Below are 6,734 nucleotides of genomic sequence, written 5' to 3' on the forward strand. Positions count from 1 at the left end.
CAAGAGGGAGGAGGTACTAGCGGTTTTAGCAGGCTTAAAAGTGGATAAATCCCCAGGCCCGGACGAGATGTATCCCAGGCTACTATGTGAGGCAAAGGAGGAGATTGCAGGGGCTCTGACACAAATTTTCAGAACCTCTCTGGCCACAGGGGATGTGCCAGAGGACTGGAGAGCAGCTAATGTAGTACCATTATTCAAGAAGGGTAGTAGGGATAAACCAGGGAATTACAGGCCAGTGAGTGTAACATCAGTGGTAGGGAAATTATTGGAAAAAATTCTGAGGGACAGAATTAGTCTCCACTTGGCGAGGCAAGGATTAATCAGGGACAGTCAGCATGGCTTTGTCAAGGGAAGATCATGTCTGATCAATTTGATTGCATTTTTCGAGGGGGTGACTAGGTGTGTGGATGAGGGTAGTGCAGTGGATGTGGTTAACATGGATTTCAGTAAGGCTTTTGATAAAGTCCCGCATAGGAGACTGGTCAGGAAGGTAAGAGCCCATGGGATCCAGGGTGCCTTGGCACATTGGATCCAAAACTGGCTTAGTGGCAGAAGGCAGAGGATGATGGTGGAAGGTTGTTTTTGTGACTGGAAGCCTGTGCCCAGTGGGGTACTGCAGGGATCGGTGCTGGGTCCCTTGTTGTTTGTGGTCTACACTAATGATTTGGATGTGAATGTAAAAGGTATGATCAGTAAGTTCGCAGATGACACGAAAATTGGTGGGGTGGTAAATTGCGAGGAGGGAAGCCTCAGGCTACAGGACGATATAGATGGGCGGAAAAGTGGCAAATGGAATTTAACCCTGAAAAGTGTGAGGTGATGCATTTTGGACGGACTAACAAGGCAAGGGAATACACAATGAATGGTAAGACCCTAGGAAAGACAAAGGATCAGAGGGACCTTGGTTTGCATGTACATAGATCCCTGAAGGCAGCAGAACAGGTGGATAAGGTGGTTAAAAAGGCATATGGGATACTTGCCTTCATTAGCCGAGGCATAGAATATAAGAGCAGGGAGGTTATGATGGAGCTGTACAAAACGCTGGTTAGGCCACAGCTGGAGTACTGTGTGCAGTTCTGGTCGCCACACTATAGGAAGGATGTGATTGCTTTGGAGAGGGTGCAGAGGAGATTCACCAGGATGTTACCTGGGCTGGAGCGCTTCAGCTATGAAGAGAGACTGGACAGGCTGGGGTTGTTTTCCTTGGAGCAGAGAAGGCTGAGGGGGGACCTGATTGAGGTGTACAAAATTATGAGGGGCATAGATAGGGTAGATAGAAAGGAACTTTTTCCTTTAGTAGAGGGGTCAATAACAAGGGGGCATAGATTCAAGGTAAGGGGCAGGAGGTTTAGAGGGGATATGAGGAAAAACTTTTTCACCCAGAGGGTGGTTGGAATCTGGAACTCACTGCCTGAAAGGGTGGTAGAGGCAGGAACCCTCACAACATTCAAGAAGCATTTAGATGAGCACTTGAAATGCCATAGCATACAAGGCTACGGACCAAATGCTGGAAAATGGGATTAGATTAGACAGGGCTTGATGGCCGGCGCGGACACGATGGGCTGAAGGGCCTCTTTCTGTGCTGTATAACTCTATGACTATGACTCTATCTATGACTACATTCATTTTTCAACCCACAAACAAAGCGGTCATGCAAAGCTCGGTCCTGAAAGTTTCCGAAATGACAGTGAATGAGCAGCTTTTTTAAAGCTCCAATGTACTCACTGATACCCTCGTCATTTAATTGATCGCGTGTTCCAAAACGATAACTTTCAGCAATTTCCAGGGGCTCCGGACTGCAGTGCTGAGAATCTCCTTCAGTGGCGTGTCCTTCAGCTTGGCGGGAACAAGCAAATTTTTCAGGGTTTTATAAACCTCGGGGCCTGCTTCAGTCAAAAAAATAGCCGGTTTCATTTCTAAAACCACCCAGTTAATATCATCGGGGAATTCAACGATACGTTTCGCGGTGAAAAACATTTCTAGCCACTCCACATACGCTCCGAAAGTCTCTCGGTCATGATCGCACTCACCCAAGTGCCCTATTATTCCCCTATAGGCGTGGTCATCTGAACTCTGGCAACGTCTACAGTTCAACCACGTGTGCTAAATATTACCTCAGATTTTGAAGTTTTTTCTGCAAAACGAAGAATATCTAACAGTCCCTCCGTCGGTTGGCAGGATTATCCTCCAACAAAGATTTCAGCTAGGGAATCCGCAATCCCATTCTCGTCGCCAATTCTGTGATATCTTGGGACACAGCATACTTATGCACCTGCACAACATGGCTTCTGGTAAGAACAGTACTGCCCATGTGCTTTATTATTATATACATCAGTAGTCACCAGGTGGCGCTATTACACCCACACCTCGTGGCAAATGCTGACCAATGCCCAGCTGGTTACAGCAGTGTTGGCTTGACTGCTGACCTATTGCACAGCAACACATCTCCCCAGATTGTTCCTGAAATTTTTTTAATGGCTTTCAAAACTCATCCTGGGGTCAATTTTGGATTTATACACATGGAAAAACCTCAGGGTTTAGCTCTCCTGGAAGCATGCCCACGTGCAATGGGAGTGGATGAGCACTTGAAAGGGCAGAGGTCAGCTCGTCCAGTTCACAGCCCAATGATTTTCCGTCCATATCGGTGTAAAATAGTGCGAGCTGCAAATCATACACATTCACCGCCGTGCTCAAACCCTCGCTATGTGCTTCTGTCACATGAAGCTTTCGCCTGCAGCACATGGACCCCATCGTCCATTTTGTGTGTTCCCTCATATAGGGTTTTGCACTTTCTATTCCAGTGTACACACAATCCTCAGCGATGAATCGTCTCACTAACATATTCTCAGGTCATTGCTCTGAGTCGATGTCATTGGGACATTTCACTAGGCTAAATCTTTCAAAAACATGTTGATGTAATAAAACTCACTGCCCACTTGGTTTGAGCATAAAGCAAGGCTTTAATCAACTTGTTTCCTAGAAACATAGAAGATAGGAGCAGGAGTAGGCCATTCGGCCCTTCGAGCCTGCTCCGCCATTCAATGTGATCATGGTTGATCATCCAAATTCAGTACCCTGTCCCTGCCTTTTCCCCATATCCCTTGATTCCTTTAGCCTCAAGAAATATATCCAACTCTTTCTTGAATATATTTAATGAACTGGCCTCTACCGCCCTCTGTGGCAGAGAATTCCACAGGTTCACCACTCTCTGGGTGAAGAAATTCCTCCTCATTTCAGTCCTAAATGGCTTACCCCTTATCCTTAGACTATGACCCCTGGCTCTGGACTCCCCAGCCATCGGGAACATCCTTCCTGCATCTAGTCTGTCCAGACCTGACAGAATTTTATAGGTTTCGATGAGATCCCCTCTCATTCTTCTAAACTCCAGTGAGTATAAGCCCAATCGACACAATCTCTCCTCATACGTCATTCCTGCCATCCTAGGTATCAGCCTGGTGAATCTTCGCTGCACTCCCTCCATGGCAAGAACGTCCTTCCTCAGGTAAGGTGACCAAAACTGCACACAATACTCAAGGTGCGGTCTCACCAAGGCCCTGTACAACTGTAGCAAGACATCCTTGTTCCTGTACTCGAACCCTCTTGCTACGAAGGCCAACATACCATTTGCCTTCTTAACCGCCTGCTGCACCTGCATGCTTACCTTCAGCGACTGGTGCACAAGGACACCCAGGTCTCTTTGCACTTCCCCCACTCCCAATCTATTGCCATTCAAATAATAATCTGCCTTCCTGTTTTTGCCACCAAAGTGGATAACCTCACATTTATCCACATTATAGTGCATTTGCCATGTTTCTGCCCAATCACCCAACCTGTCCAAATCGTACTGGAGTTTCCCGACATCCTCCTCGCAGCTTACCCTCCCGCCCAGCTTTGTGTCGTCTGCAAATTTGGAGATATTACATCCAATTCCCTCGTCCAGATCATTAATATATATTGTGAACAGCTGGGGTCCTAGGACCAATCCTTGCGGTACCCCACTAGTCACTGCCTGCCACTCGGAAAACGACCCGTTTATTCCAACTCTTTGCTTTCTGTCCGCCAACCAGTTCTCTATCCAAGTCAATACCTTGCCCTCAATCCCATGTGCCTTAATTTTGCACGCTAATCTCTTGTGTGGGACCTTATCGAAAGCCTTCTGAAAGTCCAAATACACCACATCCACTGGTTCTCCCTTATCTATTTTACTAGTTACATCCTCAAAAAATTCCAGTAGATTAGTCAAGCATGATTTACCTTTTGTAAATCCATGTTGACTTTGTCCGATCCTGTCACTGCTTTCCAAGTGCTCTGCTATTACATCTTTTATAATAGACTCTAGCATTTTCCCCACTACCGATGTCAGGCTTACCGGTCTATAATTCCCCGCTTTTTCTCTACCACCTTTTTTGAATAGTGGGGTAACATTAGCTACCCTCCAATCCATGGGTACCGTTCCAGAGTCTATCGAGTTCTGGAAGATGACCAGTAATGCATCTACTATCTCTAGGGCCACTTCCTTAAGTACCCTGGGATGTAGACCATCAGGCCCTGGGGATTTATCGGCCTTCAGTCCCATCAATTTTCCTAACACCATTTTCCTACAAATACTGATTTCTTTCAGTTCCTCTCTTTCATCAGACCCTATGTTCCCCGGCATCTCTGGGAGGTTATTTGTGTCCTCCTTTGTGAAGACAGAACCAAAGTATGTATTTAGTTGGTCTGCCATTTCCTTGTTTCCCATTATAAATTCCCCTGATTCTGACTGTAAGGGATCTTTTTCTCTTCACATATCTATAAAAGCTTTTACAGTCAGTTTTTATGTTCCCTACTAACTTACTCTCATATTCTATTTTCCCTTTCTTAATTAATCCCTTTGTCCTCCTTTGTTGACTCCTAAACTGCTCCCAATCCTCAGGATTATTGCTTTTTCTAGCCAATTTATATGTCCTCTCCTTGGATCTTATGCTATCCCTAATTTCCCTTGTTAGCCACGGTTGAGTCACCTTTATTGTTTTATTTTTATGCCAAACTGGGATGAACAAATTCTGTAGTTCATCCATTCGGTCTTTGAATGTTTGCCATTGCCTATCCACCGTCAAACCTTTGAGCGCCATTCCCCACTCAATCCTACCCAACTCGCTCCTCAGACCATCGTAGTTTCCTTTATTTAAATTGAGGACCCTTGTCTCTGAGTCAACTACTTCATTCTCCATCTTAATGAAGAATTCGATCATATTATGATCGCTCCGACCCAAGGGGCCTCGTACAACAAGATTGCTAATTAATCCTTTCTCATTACATAATACCCAGTTTAAGATGGCCTGATCTCTGGTTGGTTCCTCGACATATTGGTCCAGGAAACCATCCCGTAAACACTCCAGGAATTCCTCCTCCACAGTATTGTTACTAATTTGGTTGGCCCAATCTATATGTAGATTAAAGTCACCCATGATGACTGCTGTGCCCTTATTGCACGCTTCTTTAATTTCCCTTTTAATGCCATCCCCAACCTCCACCTTACTGTTTGGAGGTCTATATACCACTCCCACTAATGTTTTTTTCCCCTTAGTATTTCTCAATTCTCAATTCAGAACATGGAAGTCTAGTTGTATCCACCAGCTCCTTGTCTTTACAAAATGTCCCTGGAAAGCTGGAGCCCACGCCCGAGTATTTATACTCCTTGGACGGCACCACCAGCTGGCCGTCCAGTGTTATTTCATAGGTAGTTTCTCGATGATGAGATTTATGACTCATGTGAAATGACAGAGACTCCCAGCCCAGTTTTACGTGACAGCGCTGCTGTGAAGCGCCTTGGGATGTTTTACTACATTAAAGGTGTGATATAATTGCAAATTGTTGTTGTTGTTGGCTCGGCAAAATTTCCCTCAATTTAGCACGAGTGGAACTTGAATCAGGTCCCAGAACAGCTGATGGAAAATGGAACGTGGTCTTTAGGGGGTGTTCTTCTGAGGCTGGGAATGAGGCACATTCTTTGGGCAAATTAGAGGGAACTTTACTCTTCATCTAACCTTATTATACCTGACCTGGGAGTGGTTGTTGGTAACACTGGGTGTCTTGACCCCAATATCTCTTTCCAAAGTGCTTGGGAACACAGTTTCCAGGCATGAAGAAAAAGAAGAAAGCAAGGAGACCCTGAGGCTGGATCTCCTCACTCTTTATGTTGCCCTTGGATTTCTGGGGCTTTCCGAGACACAGGTATGGCCTAACAATGGCTCCCTCCTCAGCTTCTTCTGGGAAGGCGAGTTGGGCATCCATTTTAAGGGGCAGCTGAAGAAGCCGTCACTAGTCCTTTCAGCTGATCCCCTCGTCAGGTCCAAGGGTTCAGGAGAAGAAGGCAGCAAGGAGGCCTAGAAAGGTAAGTGGCCTTTGTTTCCCACAGCAACATTGAAATCCTGGTCTTCTGGCTGCTGTTTTGGGGCATGAAGAGGCTTCAATCAGCAGCAGTGGCCCTGCAGCCTGGTTCTGGGCATGGGGTGGACTTGGTCCAGGGGCACATCAAGGTTATGAATAATGACCTGAAGCCACAGTTCCAGGTGGGTTAGTCTTAGGTGACATAGAGCGCACTTCAGTTGCATTGTGCCTCTCACTGTTTCCCTGGTGGAAGGGAGAGGAATATCAGGACAATCAACCTCCATTCCTGAGCACTAACATCCCTCCCTTTGCTTAGCACAAAATTAAAAAAATTAAAATATCAACTTTTTTAGAATCATACA

General features: G+C 45.8%; 1 pseudogene; it reads right to left on the reverse strand.

The window, feature by feature from the left end:
* LOC147100448 (uncharacterized) overlaps positions 1–6,276 on the reverse strand; it is a 97,813-nt pseudogene extending 91,537 nt beyond the window's left edge.
* Between the last annotated feature and the right edge of the window lie 458 nt (positions 6,277–6,734).

This window comes from Somniosus microcephalus, chromosome 26 (assembly GCF_052327205.1).
Source record: "Somniosus microcephalus isolate GS21.2 chromosome 26, FLI_Smic_1.0, whole genome shotgun sequence".
NCBI classification, from domain to species: Eukaryota; Metazoa; Chordata; class Chondrichthyes; order Squaliformes; family Somniosidae; genus Somniosus; species Somniosus microcephalus.